The sequence below is a fragment of the Oratosquilla oratoria genome, chromosome 7, assembly GCF_046742065.1.
Source record: "Oratosquilla oratoria isolate Oo_2021 chromosome 7, ASM4674206v1, whole genome shotgun sequence".
Lineage (NCBI taxonomy): Eukaryota > Metazoa > Arthropoda > Malacostraca > Stomatopoda > Squillidae > Oratosquilla > Oratosquilla oratoria.
This window is the reverse complement of record NC_134783.1, coordinates 41,769,461-41,784,467: the sequence shown is the minus strand read 5'-3', so window position 1 is coordinate 41,784,467 and position 15,007 is coordinate 41,769,461. Positions and strand designations below refer to the sequence as shown.

At 43.5% G+C, this 15,007-nt stretch overlaps 1 protein-coding gene across 5 annotated transcripts in view; it reads right to left on the bottom strand.

Moving 5' to 3' along the window:
- Ndae1 (Na[+]-driven anion exchanger 1) overlaps positions 1 to 15,007 on the bottom strand; it is a 557,753-nt gene that overhangs the window by 132,998 nt on the left and 409,748 nt on the right. For 2 of the 5 annotated variants that reach the window (XM_076188099.1, XM_076188104.1), the window contains exon 1: positions 10,186 to 10,204. The exons of the other annotated variants lie outside the window; for them this stretch is intronic. The gene's annotated coding sequence lies outside the window, so the exon portion shown is untranslated. Of the gene's footprint in view, positions 1 to 10,185; positions 10,205 to 15,007 lie in introns of those variants that run through there. 5 annotated transcript variants of the gene reach the window in all.

Here is a 15,007-nt window from a genome sequence, read left to right as displayed (position 1 = left end):
GGGGAGGGGGGACTTGGGAGAAGAGATGAGGTGGGGGGAAGGATTGGGGGGAGAAGGGTAATACAGAGGGAGAGGGAGTGGGAGGGGGAGAGGGGAGAGGGAAGGGAAGGGAAGGAAAAGGAGAGGGAGGGAAGGGAGAGGAAAAGGAGAGAAAGAGAGGGATAGAAAAGAGAAGGAAAGGGAAGGGAAAGGGAGGGAAGGAAAGAGGAGAAAAGATGAGTAAAGAAAAAGAGGAGAAAGAAGAGAGAGGAAAAGAGGAGGTTACAATAGAAATAAGAAGAGGATCGGGAAGGGGGGGGAGGGATTTGGTGAGGCAGAACGAGGAATGGGACAGATTCGGGGGCGGGGGGAGAGGGGGGACAAGGAAAATTCGAAAAATAAATGATGGGGCGTGTGGGGGGGAGGGGGAGGGGGGGTTAGTCTGGGAGGTGGGAGAGGAGTATTTCATGGTTGATAACCAGCGTTTCTATCCTTGGGAAGCTGGAAATTTTGGAAGTCTTCAAGAAAACGAGGTCTAGGAATTTTGGAAGTCTTAGAGAAAACGAAGAGTTTAGAAGAATTACGATGGAGAAGAAAGGTGGAGTGGATGGAACGGGGGGAGTAGAAAGGAAAAAAAAGTTGAAATGGAAGAGGAGGAGAGGGGAGGATTTAGTAAAATACTTGAAAAATGGAAAGGATAGTTATCAACCCACATATGTACGTCAACCAAAACCGTACACGCGTGTACACACGTACACACACACACATTGGAGACTAAGGTATACATATTTACATACTCAACGCAATTAATTCAATCTAATTAACATCCAGGATGAATAAATATCTAATTAGACAGGAGAGCAACACATGCAGCAGTCCTCTTGACACTTCCATGGACCAAATGGTCTCATCAAAACGTAACGAGCGCCGACGTTGTTCCGGAGTTTCTCAGCCGCGACAGACACCGTAACCTTTACCCTACGTGTTTTGCATGCCCGGGAGCCGTCAGATTCGAGCCCCAATCTTCACGTGGAGTGAATGGAGAGGTCGATATAGACGCGCTACAACGAGGCTAGAGTCATCCGGGAGAGGAGAAAGAGGAGAAAGAGGAGGAAGAAGAGGAGGAGGAGGAGGAGGAGGAGGAGGAGGAGGAGGAGGAAGAGGGGGAGGAGGGGCAGGAGGTAGATGAAGAGGAGGAGGATGGATAGGAGAAAAAGGAGAAGAAAAAGGAGAAGAAACAGGAGGAGGAGGAGGAGGAGGAGGAGGAGGAGGAGGAGGAGGGGAAGAGCAGTAGAAAAAGATGTAGGAGAAAGAGGAGAAAGAGAAAGGAGAAAGAAGAGGAGAAAGAGAGGGAGAAAGAGGAAAAGGAGAAGGAGGAAGAGAAGGAGGAAGAGAAGGAGGAGGAAGAGGAGGAGGAAGAGGAGCAGCTGTGATGAGGAACCAACCCCCAGAAGGAGGTGCAGGGAAGCAACCCTCACGCCCCGTCCACGTGGGAGAGGAGAAAAATGGCGCGCCTACTCTCTCACAAACTCCCTTACTCACGTACTGACGCACACGCACGCACACACACACACACACACACACACACACACACACACACACACACACACACACACAAGACTGAAATAATTTCAGTATCGCCGCACTGCGAGTCGTTACTCCAACTCTCGTGGGCTGGTAGTTGTGCGTGTGCGCGCGAGTAAAGGTCACAGCATAACCCATACATCGGTCATATATGAGCTCTGGGCTCTCTTCCGGGAGGAAAATAGCTGTCGATCACGAGTCCAACACGTGATCCAAGACCATGGTGGTGGTGAGTCACACATACACACACACACACACACACGCATCAAACATACTTCCAAGAAACAGGCACTCATTGATACGTGTGTGTGTGTGTGTGTGTGTGTGTGTGTGTGTGGTGTGTGGTGTGTGGTGTGTGTGTGTGTGTGTGTGTGTGTGTGTGTGTGTGTGTGTGTGTGTGTGTGTGTGTGTGTGTGTGTGTGTGTGTGTGTGTGTGTGTGTGTGTGTGTGTGTGTGTGTGTGTGTGTGTGTGTGTGTGTGTGTGTGTGTGTGTGTGTGTGTGTGTGTGTGTGTGTGTGTGTGTGTGTGTTTTTTGCGTCCTGTCATGGTGGTCTATGCCCCGACCCAAATCTACACTTACAACTCATTCCACACAAGTCATAAGCCTCTAATTCGTCAGGGTACAGACGCCGCAAGTTAAAAACCTTCTCCTGTTTTCAAAATATTTCTTTCATGCAGGTCAACATTGGCAGTTCTTGAGCGAATCTTTTAGAAAAACTGTGACAATATTCAATCTAAGTAAAAATTTGCGGGCTTTCTTTTCGTTAGCATCAATTTCGTCATCGTTTCCCCTAGTCGCTCCCAATACAACAGAAGGCGCTGAAGAAACAAGAAAAAAAAAAAAAAAAAAAAAAAGTATTTCCCGCCTTTCCTCAGCCGCCCTGTCCCAAGCGCAGTCGACATGACGTCACACCACCAGACATCATTGTCCTTACATTTCAAAACTTTAAATTTAATCGTTGCTATAATCTTATATTACGTACTTTATTTTTATTCATTATTATCATTATTATTATTATTATTAATATTATTATCATTATTATTAATCACGGTGAGCTGAGGACTCTCACCCTTGCATGCGATAGTTCTGCAGGAAGAACGTCATATAGAATCAGCTCCCTGCCGCTCATTTTCAACACCGATCAAAACACCCCGATCCCCGAGGGGCTGACATTCGGTCTCTTTAAACACAAGAACTGATAAGAGGCGACTGAGCCCCTCCATTCTAACACACGCGCACATGTAATGGTATCGTACCACTGTGTACATTATATTTACGTACCGCATTGTAGCATCGCACAGTTACTGTTGCGTATTATACTTACGAATTGCTCAATTGTGTTTGTGTTTTCCCATTGCATAATTATCATATATTTTGTTGCTTTGTGAAATTTTCATTCAATATATTGTATTACACACACACACACACACACAACCTAAAATCTTAGATTAGACTGTACTCTTCTTCCACTTGAGTATTCTTCTCAATACTCCCCCACCCCACCCCCACCTCCCAATCTCTTTACTGATCTTCCCCTCCCTCCCTCCCTCCCTCCCTCACTCAGCCTTCCACCAATAACCACAACCAGCCCACAACTATCTCTGTATAGTATCTTTCCGTCCATTTTTCTTTTTTTTTTTGTCCACAGGGATAAAAGTGACGGTAAACTGAAAATCCCTTACCGTCTTTAAACCCGAATTTGCCTTGTATCCAAACACGAGGAATCAAACAAGCACAGTGATGAATAATTAATCTACCTAGCAAGATATATACAAGCACATGCACAAATGCAAACTCGCAGCCGTGCACAAGCAGGTAGGCGTAGATGCGTTGGCACGCACGCACACGCAAGCCCATATACAGGCAGATATATACAGGTCTTCTTCACTTCAATACTGGAGGAGGAGGAGGAGGAGGAGGAGGAGGAGGAGGCGCTTTTTAGTGCCTGCAGTAGGCCGTCATCAATATATTGATATATATATATATATATATATATATATATATACATATCATATATTATATATATATATATATATATTACTGATGAAAAATGTAGTAGCACATTTGTAAATCAAAACTAAAACCGCAGTCGGAGCAGAAGAAAAGATAGAAACGGTGAGTTTATATATTTCGAATGTAAGCTACAGTCTTCTTCAGTAGTCACAACAGATAAGGACTGTAGCTTACAGTCGAAATATATCGACTCACCGCTTCTATTTTTTTCCTTCTGCTCTGACTGTGACTTTAGTTTTGATATGTATATTATATATATATATATATATATATATTATATATATATATATATATATATATATATATATATATATATATATATATGTATATATATATTCGCCTTGCCCATCCCCTATATGCAAGTTGCATGTGTCATTGCCACTAACGGGACCCAGGCATACGATATTGTCCACAAGATGACAGCTCATGTTCTCTGTTGCCTTGAGAACGAGGCTTTCCTTAGGACGGCCGATATACCACAGACCGTTGTCTGAGAAAAAAAAAAAAGGGTTTGGGTTTATATACGATTCCCTTTGTCCGACGTTGATAGAGAAAGAAAAGATGATAAATAAAGAGTACTTGTGATTTACGATGTCCGAAGTCCTTGATCAAACCGGGAGTGCCTCAAGGATCTGTGTCTGCACCGTTTACACCCGACGACTGCGAAATATCGAACCTACACCGTTACCCGAATGAAGAAAGTCAATCAAAAACCATATTACCAAACAAGAAACCGAAATGGATAAAGAAAAAAATAATCAAACGAATTGTTGGACCACAAGACTACTGAGTCAACAGGTTTACGGATCCCGAAATCATTCGGCCATAGTTTCCACATTTATCTATTTTCGTTCTCTTTTCCACAGGTATTCGCCCTTCGTGATCGAAGGTTTTAACGTATTCAGGAATAAATTTTTATTCTTGTCACTCTCAAGGTAAAGCGCAAAAAATAAAGGAGAATGTTAAACGGTTCTCAAACGACACCAGACCACGTCCCCTTTCGACGTGCAAACATTTGTGTTAATTCTGGCTGTCGACAGGCGATATATTCAACCTGGGAGGGAGGAATGAGCATGTCAAAGGATGAATTAACCTCTTTAATGCCATGATGTACCCTAAAAGAGAAAGAGAGAGAGAGAGAGAGAGAGAGAGAGAGAGAGAGAGAGAGAGAGAGAGAGAGAGAGAGAGAGGTATGCTTGAACCGGTGCCATATTGTTTCTAAAGATGGAAGATCTGGTGAACTTTCGGCAAGAAAGAGAATCCTTACTTCAACTAAGAAACTACCACCCTTAACCGTCTATGAGATGAAATCTATTTAATTACCAGAACGATTAGAGAGAGAGAGAGAGAGAGAGAGAGAGAGAGAGAGAGAGAGAGAGAGAGAGGGAGAGAGAGAGAGAGAGAACTTTCACAGGACGTCTCGGTACTAGCCATGGATACCAATTGATCACATCCCAGCTAAGTACTAAGCCAGTGTAATGAGTTAGAGATGCTGTATAGTCCCACAGTGGTTAGATGGGTCACCCTGTAGTGGACCACTGAGGATCTTCACACAGAATCCCAAACTACTTTAAACGGATGAGAGGGAGCGGTCCCCAACCTGAAGGATACACCAACTGATCTAGACCCCTCACTATTCCCTCTCTGTTCATTTCCACTCGAAGAATAAATGATCTTTTGAATTCTGCAAATTCTTCCTTTCTTCTGCCCTCTGCAACATCTCTCCTTTCTGACCATCTCTACGGTGCTGTATCGTCCCGTAGGATTGAAGCGCTTGATATCGCTAACAAAATACTCCCAGCCTAAGAACATTTCAATAAGGTGTCCAAAATTCGTTTAGTCTCAACGTTTCCTAGTTCGTCATTCAACTTCTCAATATGTGACAGACGTAGAAAAAAAAAAAAAACGGTACAAAAAAAAACGCGTTTTATCCGTCGGTGAATACGCTAAATATCCACAAAAACATGCTTTGGCAAATATTAACTTTAAATGTAGGTAACCCAAAGATAATTTTAACACGAAAGTCTAGGGAATACGCACGAAAACTTCCGTTGGGCTTAAGGCAATAGAAAACGATAAATTCGTTCAAGTTTTTTCTAATGATCACCCAAAAATTCTATTCAGTTAAAAGACGCCCCTCCCCCTCCATTCTGCACATAGTGACATTCTTCTTTTTGAACTCCGTGGTACACAAGGAATGAGAGTGCCCGTAGAAGTGCCAATACATACGCGCGCACGCACACACACACACACACACACACACACACACACACACACACAGAGATAGAGAGATAAAGAGAGGATCCAGAACTCAGATTCTCGATGGGGGTACAAAAACCCGAAATAAGGAATGTGTCAGACAGACAGAGAGAAGGGTGTGGGGGACGGGGGGATGGGGGATGGGGGGGGTGCTGAGGGAATTTTCCCTCACAACAAAAATGGACCCATGAGACAACCTGCTACTCAGGAATCGAAACCGCGATTTTGCATCATTATTTCTTTGGTCCGAGGAAAGAGGAGGAGGAAATGGAGGAGGAAGTGGAGGAGGAGGACACACACTCAAAGGTCTGAAAAAAAAACTACTGGGACAACTTTTCGAAAAAAAAAAAAAAAAAATCGTCTGTGATTTGGAGGATCTTGAAGCGCCAAGACTACAGACCAACGACTGTAATTAGCTGGCAATTCACTATTACAGATTCTCGTTCACCAGCGCTTCTATCGTTGTGAAAATGAAGGAGACTTCAAGAGACCATAAGGCCTACACCAGGTAGTTCCATATCCATTACCATCTGTCATCCCCATCCATAAAGCTGCCTGACCGTTTCCAACTGATATTTTTTGCGCTCAGAACAAAACTCGGGCTCAAGCCCTCTTAACCCTTTTGTGTCTATATATTCGGTTTTTAATTTTATTCCAGCGATTTTATTCAGTCGGAAGTTAACAACTGTAAGCGTCAAAGGCTACTTGTAATTACCGAATTATTAAAAGTGTACAAAGTATATAATTGTAAGACTTTTACTTTGGCTTAAACAAGGCGATGGAATTCTTCATTGTTTAGTCAATCCACGAGTAGAATTAAAACAAATCATATTGACAGAAACATAAATATATATATATATATATATATATATATATATATATATATATATATATACATATACATACATATATACATACATGTAACACGTACGTACTCTAGCCGACGCCGAAGCCATCACCTTTGCCCTATCTGCTCGAGTAGCCATGACTTGTGGATAGCCACCAGTTGACGTAGTAAATCGAACCCAGGGTTAAGTAATTATGGCGCAGGATCGATGCCGAAAGCGCCAGGGTTGCACAAGAGCGCGTGTTAGGAAAGTAAGACCAAAATCGGTGGAGGGAACGTGCGGGAACGGGGCAAGAACGTGAGGGAACGGGGGAGAACGTATTTCTTGCGAAGATGGCAAGATCTGCCAGAGATGGTTACGTATCCCACGGATGAAATAGTGTCTGTATTATACGGAGAGGAACATGCGGGAGGCGCCCCCGCGAAAAGACGTCGTCATCTGTCAGGGGTGAAAGTCATTTGCAACAGGGGTCTACGTGGGGGATACACATACACACATGCACATACATATACACACACATACATACACACACAAACACATACACAAATATGCAATAAAACACCAGACGTGTGTTCTACAGATGCAAGATAACCACTATGAAAAGACCTTGCATACACACAATTATAATATATATATATTAGGCTTAGCTCAGTCTCTATTCTATAGAGACTGAGCTAAGCCTAGTACCGTCGGGGAACTACCAGGTCGTAGTCCAGGTCGTTCCTTTTGTACGGTCTGGCTGGCTCAAAGCTATCGTCTTTGCTTCATAACAAGCAGTCGCTAAGGCAAAGGTTCGAGTCCTTGCGGTGGAGCTTATTTCCATTTGTCACAATGACACACAACTTGTCGGATGGCTCGCCATAATAAAGACTCGGTGAAATTAGAATATATATATATATATTTATATATATATATATATATACTTATATATATACATGTATATGTATATATATACATACATACATATATATATATATATATATATATATATATATATTATATATACACACACACACACAAGCTCAATGATGTCCGACAAAAGGTGGATCTGGGAGTCAAAGGGAATCAAAATTTAGAAAGAGTTGGGAAATTTAGAAATATAATGAGAAGAGGCTGAGGTCACCAAGAATTCAAAATAGGTAAATGATAAAAAAAAAAAAAATAGTATTTCTTTTTTCAAAAAGAGAGACAAAAAATTGAAGCAGATGTACGTCAATGGGGATTTTACACCATGAGGCGCCTTGCTTTACTCCTACTCCGACACCATTCCCCCATCATTTCTTTGAACAAGCCCCCATGTAGTCACCCATCCCATTCCAAACAACTTTCGGCCACGAGTTCTGTGGGCGTCCCCATCGTCTCTTCAACCAAGGGTTATCTCTAAGGCTCCTTTCACACGTATCGGCTTATTGCCGTGCGCCGTCCACGACACGACGTCGTGCTCTCAAATAACCATGCGTGTCTACGGACATTTTCACATATAGTCGTGGTCGTGACTTGTGAAAGTGTGCACAGATACCCATGGTTATTTGAGAGCACGACGTCGTGTCGTAAACAGCACACGGCGAAAAGTCGGTACGTGTGAAACGAGCCTTAGGGAGATGAACCTTGCAAGTGGGACCAAAATCTGGAAACTCACGAAACGTGTTTGTACGAGGCCTTGACCGAGTCTTGGGTTGATACTAAGACATACCAGCGATACCACACGATTTTCTCAAGGTTTTTGGTACCTAGGAGGTCGAGAGGCATCTCCAAGTAGGTATTCAGAGGCAAGAAGAGAAATTTTCCCAAGACTGGATGAAGGTATCATGTGTAGTAACAACATGGAAATGTGCCGTACAATAGGTAATGTACGAACTGCGAGTTTCCATTATAATAATCTCCCTCTCTCTCTCTTTTCTCTCTCACACACACACACACACTCCCTCTCTCTTACATACACACATATACACACTTTCTCTTTCTCTCTGTCTTCCTCCCTCCCTTTCTCTGACACACACGCATACAAATGTACTTTCCTCTCTATCTCTCTCCGAGACACACACACACGCGCGCGCACACACACACACACACACACACACACACACACACACACACACGCACACGCACACACACACAGCCGCCCAGCTGCCGGTGTCCATCTGGTTCTTGGAGTTGTGACCTTCAAAAAGCCGGGTCGGACTCCAAGGAGGCGGAGAGACAACTCCAGTCATTTGTCTTTTCTTTCCAAAAGTTTCGCAAGATCTGTCTACACAATTCACGATTAGGTTCCAAAATATTCAATAAAAGCTTCCCATGCATTCAATGTTCCCTTGTAATCTATCGTCACGGTACCTGACCTTTCTTTCCCGTGTTGGCTAACTTGGAACTCTTGTATCGCCAAACGGTTGTTGTAACTAAGGAGAAAACTAGGAATTCTAAAGGAGGGAGGGGGTTCGTTTCTTTCTTTAAGTCTACTCCGTTTTTGAATCAGGAGCCACTTCACTGAATAAAATCTACTGAGTTAGCAAGATCCCAATCTACGAGACAGGTTGAGCCACCCCGACTTAACAGAGAAACATAAGCAACACGACCTCTACTTTCTTAGACTCTATTGAAAAAAGAAAACACACACACACAGACACACACACACACATATATATATATATTTTTATATATATATATATATATATATATATATAATTAGTAACAAATAACTAAACGAATACCCAAGATACATAAATTAAGATAAACAAACAAGATAATACATAGATAAACAGAAATAATTACAAAAATAATAATAAGGATGATGAATGAATAGAAATTAACAAATGAATAAAAATTCAAGCACGGGTATATTCAGTCCATAGAGGCTCTTCACAGAGGCTCTTCTGCTCAACATTAAACGGGGTTGGGTGGGGGGGACTGGAAACAAGGGGTCTCGATCGAATAAGCTCCCGTTTCCTTCAGGGACCGCCCCTCAGATGGACAACATCGTCTGGCATTAGTTAAAACTTAACCACTAAAGTTTAGAGCATCATGGAGATAAAAGTGGCTGAAGCTAGATGGACCATCGACTACAGAAAGATTTGCTAATACGTCATCTGAAACACATTTGCAAATATACCGAGAAACACACTTGCATTTGGTAACTAAATATTTTTTTTTACATTTTAGATTATTTCAATCAAAAGCAAAAACGAAACACCCATAACATTTTTTTTTTTTTTTATGTTCGTGAGAACTTCTCTATCCTTCCTGGATCATAACGTGACCACGTGATTCGACAGCGAAATTTTTCCACTTCGCGCATACGACAGCTCAAAACTTTGACTTCCTGACCAAACCTTAATTCCACTTTATCAACAACTTCCTTTCCATACTGTCAAGAACAGCCATGATCGATGATGTACAAGAAAACAAAAACTCGAACGATATAAACATCCACTCAGGCACTACCAACTCCAATCCCCACAACGCACACACGTTAATCCTGGTATTTTGTTTTTAAGAAATACGGACCGATCTATGCAGTTCCGTCGAGGTTCGACGATTCGAAACCGAAGACTTTTCTCTTCAAGTCGAGAGCTCCTCTTCTTGGCGGACCTGGGGCCAAAATCGAACTGCTGTTAACTCTCTAAGAACTCCGACTCTACTCTTCCTAGTGGCCTTTAAAATCTCATCGAGGCGCCAGAAGGCCACAAGAGCGATAGAGAGTGAAGGGGGTGGAGGAGCGGAGGGGGTGTCTCGGTAACGAACTGAAGGTGAAGGTGAAAATGGTTAGGAGGTGGTGGTTGGGGAGGGAGGGAGGGAGGGAGGGAGGTGAGAGTGAGATAGAGGTGGAGAAGGAAAGAGTGTTGACGGTACTGGTCAGAGTACAGTAGGGCATACAAATCACTAATTCGTTTTGGACACCGACCATAGCCCAGCATAAGCTGCAGAGCCACAGCCTTAGCAGCGGTTCCTGCAGGAGCCTCAACGACCGAAGAACAATGATCAGAGAGGGACACGAAGAGAGACGCTACTCCGTTGCCGGCGCTAGCCTGTAGGTGGGACAGGTCCTCTCAAAGGACGTCCCCATCCTGATGGTGCCAAGTTGTCCAGGTTCTAGTCCTTAATTGAAGTGCCACTTGATAGTGCTTACATGAGTGCCAATGTCATCAACATCGTTACAAGAACACTATGATGGCCGACAGGATGGATCCTTTCTATCCAAATTGCTCAACACTGTGGTAATATTTTTTACTTAACAACATTTTATTTCGTACAGCTGTGGATCGAGAGGTATTGTTCAAAATCGACGTTTTGTAAGCCTTACCTGTACCATGTTTTCCATACATGTCAACCTATACAAAAAACTAAAAGACTGATATAAAGCCAACGATTTCTTCTTGAGAAAGATGAAAACCACTCAAAAAAAAAAAAAAATTTATATATATATATATATATATATATATATATATATATATAAGAAAAGAGACGAGAAAAAAGATGATTGAAAAAAGGGACGAGAAAAAAAAAATGAAAAAGAGAGAAAAAGGGGACGGTAAATCAACAAAATGAACTTCCTACCTATACGATCACATGGTACACTGCACGTATTCATAAGATTTGCTGAAGACAAGTATGTGTGACACTCCAACCCCTCCTCGACCCCCCCACCCCCATTTTTTTTTTTTTTTGGCAGGGGATCCGCTAAGCCTCCTACCGGTTTCCTACTCTATTGTATGCTTGGCCCTGATGTGTCTAGACGTTTTCAGAGTAGAGATATATATAGATAGCTACATTTAAAAAATACTACCGTATACTCCACCCATTTAACTTTTTCATTTATCTACTTATGTATTATTATTATCATTATTATTACTATTATTTATTATTTTTTTAATCCGGACATATGCATCAAAAGAGGTATTCCGTTTTATAGCATGATGATGAGGCACAGAGATACAAATAAATTAATAAGTAAATAAAACAAATAATAAAACCCAAACAAATACATGGATAAATAAATTCGTTAAAACCTTTAACGGATTTTGGTTTTACATAACTTCTTGAGACGCTTTCCTAAGACCTAAAAGAGGGTTCGATTTTTTTTTTTTGTGGGGGCCTTTAGGAACGTTGAAAAAGTACAAAATTTTCCTTGACAGCTTTACTTACCAGAGGGACGTCTTACACAGGTACAGGATTAAACTCATCTTGACACACAACTCTTCTCATATTCCGCCCATGGTGTCGTTACGTAATTCTTCTTGTGTTGCATGTCATGGTCGACCTTTACTGCGTCGTTCTCAAGACACTTACATAACAACAGCCCCCACCCCCCACCCCCGCCTTTTATCCCGAAGGAGAATGACTTTGGCAAAGGGCGCCAAGCTCCTGACGAACTTCGACAACGTCATCGCTGCCGTCAATAGGTCCATTCCCGCCCCTAAGGGAGATCAACAAACCCTTTGGTCCTTTCAATAGAAAACGGAGGGCGGGTGCATTCCTACATTACCATTGTTGCAGTTCTCCCAATCAACTTCTCACTTATTGCAATTAAATGATACTTGTACTGAGACATTGGCTCCTGTTTCGTAATACATAATTCACCTTTTCCGAGCTGAGTGGTACTCATCATGCAATCAAAGCAGCTGCCAAGTGATTCTATCTATGAATGACACCTTTCCTTCGATTAACAAAGTCTAGACCACCGAATTATAAAGGGCCACTGTTAATATCAAGTTTAGTTTGTTTTAACAAGATATATTAACATCATGCCGGTAACCTGGTTACACACTACCGAGATTAACCTGTTAAAGATCGCCACATGTATGAATTCTATTATGGTTAAACTCCAAACGACTACATTTAGCCCTCATTAACCATCCATGCAGGTTTACTAACCTCGATGAAATTACTGTGCTGGAGTACAGAGTTTGCTTCGTCCCCCAGATGGCTACCCCAGAGGTCCTGCACAGGACTGCAAGACCGAAGAATTTTAACCTCCATTCCTCGCAGGGTTTAAGACCATTTGGGTTAACCTCCTCTGGGACGAGGTCAACTGAGGATTTTCCTTTGACCTCAAACCATAGACGTCAGTGACTCGTGACATCACGCTTCCCACGTCATCGATAAGTGACGTTATATCAATGTCATTGCCCTTGACGTCATACATCCAAATCCCCGGTCGTGACATCACAAAATGTCCCCGGTCCTGACGTCACACATCAACGTCACCGCATGTGACATCACACCTGCCAACGTTACTGGTTGTGACGTAATACATGTCTACGTCACCGGCTGTGATGTCACAGATGTCAAAGCCACCGGGCCTGACGTCACACCTGACGATATGTCAACGGACGTAATGTCGTTGATAGAGAAGGGACCTCCACCAGGAAACAAAGAGAGAGAAAGAGAGAGAAAGAGAGAGAGAGAGAGAGAGAGAGAGAGAGAGAGAGAGAGAGAGAGAGAGAGAGAGAGAGAGAGAGAGATATGGTGGGAGGTCGTGGGGAGGTTTTAGCACAAAGAAGATCCAGAAGTCCCTTATGCAAGAGTACTGAGTCGTGTCGTCAAGGATGACTCGATGCAATCTGCCCAAGGAGGACCTGTGCACTCAATCATAACTAAATTTAGCCGCGGACACCATAAAGACATCCGGGTGCTGAAGGAACCAACAGGACCGAACTCGCAAACAATGACGAAGACGGCGCGGTCACATGGTCGTGTAAACAAATCCTCCGAGACGGTGCCAACTTGTATCGGTACAAAAAAGGTGTACAAACGTACACAACTGCAACAGATAAATAAATTGATTAGGTTGAAATGTGTACTTTCTTTTGATGGGAAGACGGTACAAACACGTCAGCCAACTGGCGTAATATCTGGACGGTGGAAACGAGGTAATGGGGAATTCTTTGCCGTGACTGCCAACGCACCCAAAGAAGGAGGAGGAGGAGGAGGAGGAGGAGGAGGAGGAGGAGGAGGAGGAGGAGGAGGAGGAGGAGGAGGAGGAGGAGGAGGAGGAGGAGGAGGAGGAGGAGGAGGAGGAGGAGGAGGAGGAGGAGGAGGAGGAGGAGGAGGAGGAGGAGGAGGAGGAGGAGGAGGAGGGTCCTTGTGCACACGGAATACGTCCAAGAGGAGGACCAGGTGTGGATCTCTCAAGACGGAATAATTTATTTGAGAGTGAAAAAAATTATAAAAAAAAAAAAGTATCGTGAATAAAAAGGAAAATTCGAGTGACGGAGGGAGTGAAGAAAGGGGGACGGAGGGAGTGAAGAAAGGGGGACGGAGGGAGTGAAGAAAGGGGGACGGAAGGAGAGAGGGAGAGAGGGAGGGAGTGAGAGAGAGAGGGAGGAAGAATAGGAGGGAAAGAAGAAGAAAAGGAGGGAAGGCGGGAGAGAGGGTAGGAGAGAAAGAGCGAGGTAAAGAGGTGGGAAGGAAGGAAGGGAAGGAAGGATTGAAAGGAAAAGAAAGACGGAATGGATGGGGAAGGAAGGGAAGGAAGGAAGGGGAAGGAAGGGAAAGAAGGGAAGGAGAAAAAGGGAAGGAAGAGAAGGGAAGGAAGGGAAGGAAGGTAAAGGATGGAAAGGATGGAAAGGATGGGGAAGGAAGAGAAGGGAAGGAAGGAGAAGGAAGGAAGGGAAAGGAAGGGAAAGGAAGGGAAAGGAAGGGAAGGGAAGGAGAGGAAATGAAGGAAAGGAAGGAAGGGAAGGAAGGGAAGGAAGGGAAGGAGAGGAAGGAGAGGAAGTAAAGGAAGGGAAGGGAAGGGAAGGAGAGGAAGGAAAGGAAGGGAAGGAAGGGGAGGAAGGAGAGGAAGTAAAGGAAGGGAAGGAAGGGAAGGAAGGGAAGGGAAGGGAAGGAGAGGAAGGAAAGGAAGGGAAGGAAGGAGTGAAGTAAGGAGTGAAGGTCCCATGGACTAAGCTCTCCAAACCCGAGACCCCTTCCACAGGCGATTATATTCAGCCCGAGGAACACACCGAAGACAAAAGGTAAGTGTTCATATTAAGGCAATCACTGATGCTGAGGAAGAGGTGGACAACGAAACAATGAGGGCAAAACGCAGATTCACACTCGGTTCTCGATCTTAAGCCTCGTGGAGCATCCCAGGAAAGCTCCCAGGTGGATTCCCGACCCATTCCCGTTTCTATGTGTTACGAAGAGGAAAAAGGCCTCACATACACGCATATTACAAACACACGCACGCACGCACACACACACACACGCACACACACACATATATATACATACACACACATATATACCTCAAGTGAATCGCTAGTAACAGCGAATATCAATCAAATTATTTCCGATAGTCGGCTCAGTCGGTAAGGCGTTAGTTTAGCAATGAGCGAGACCT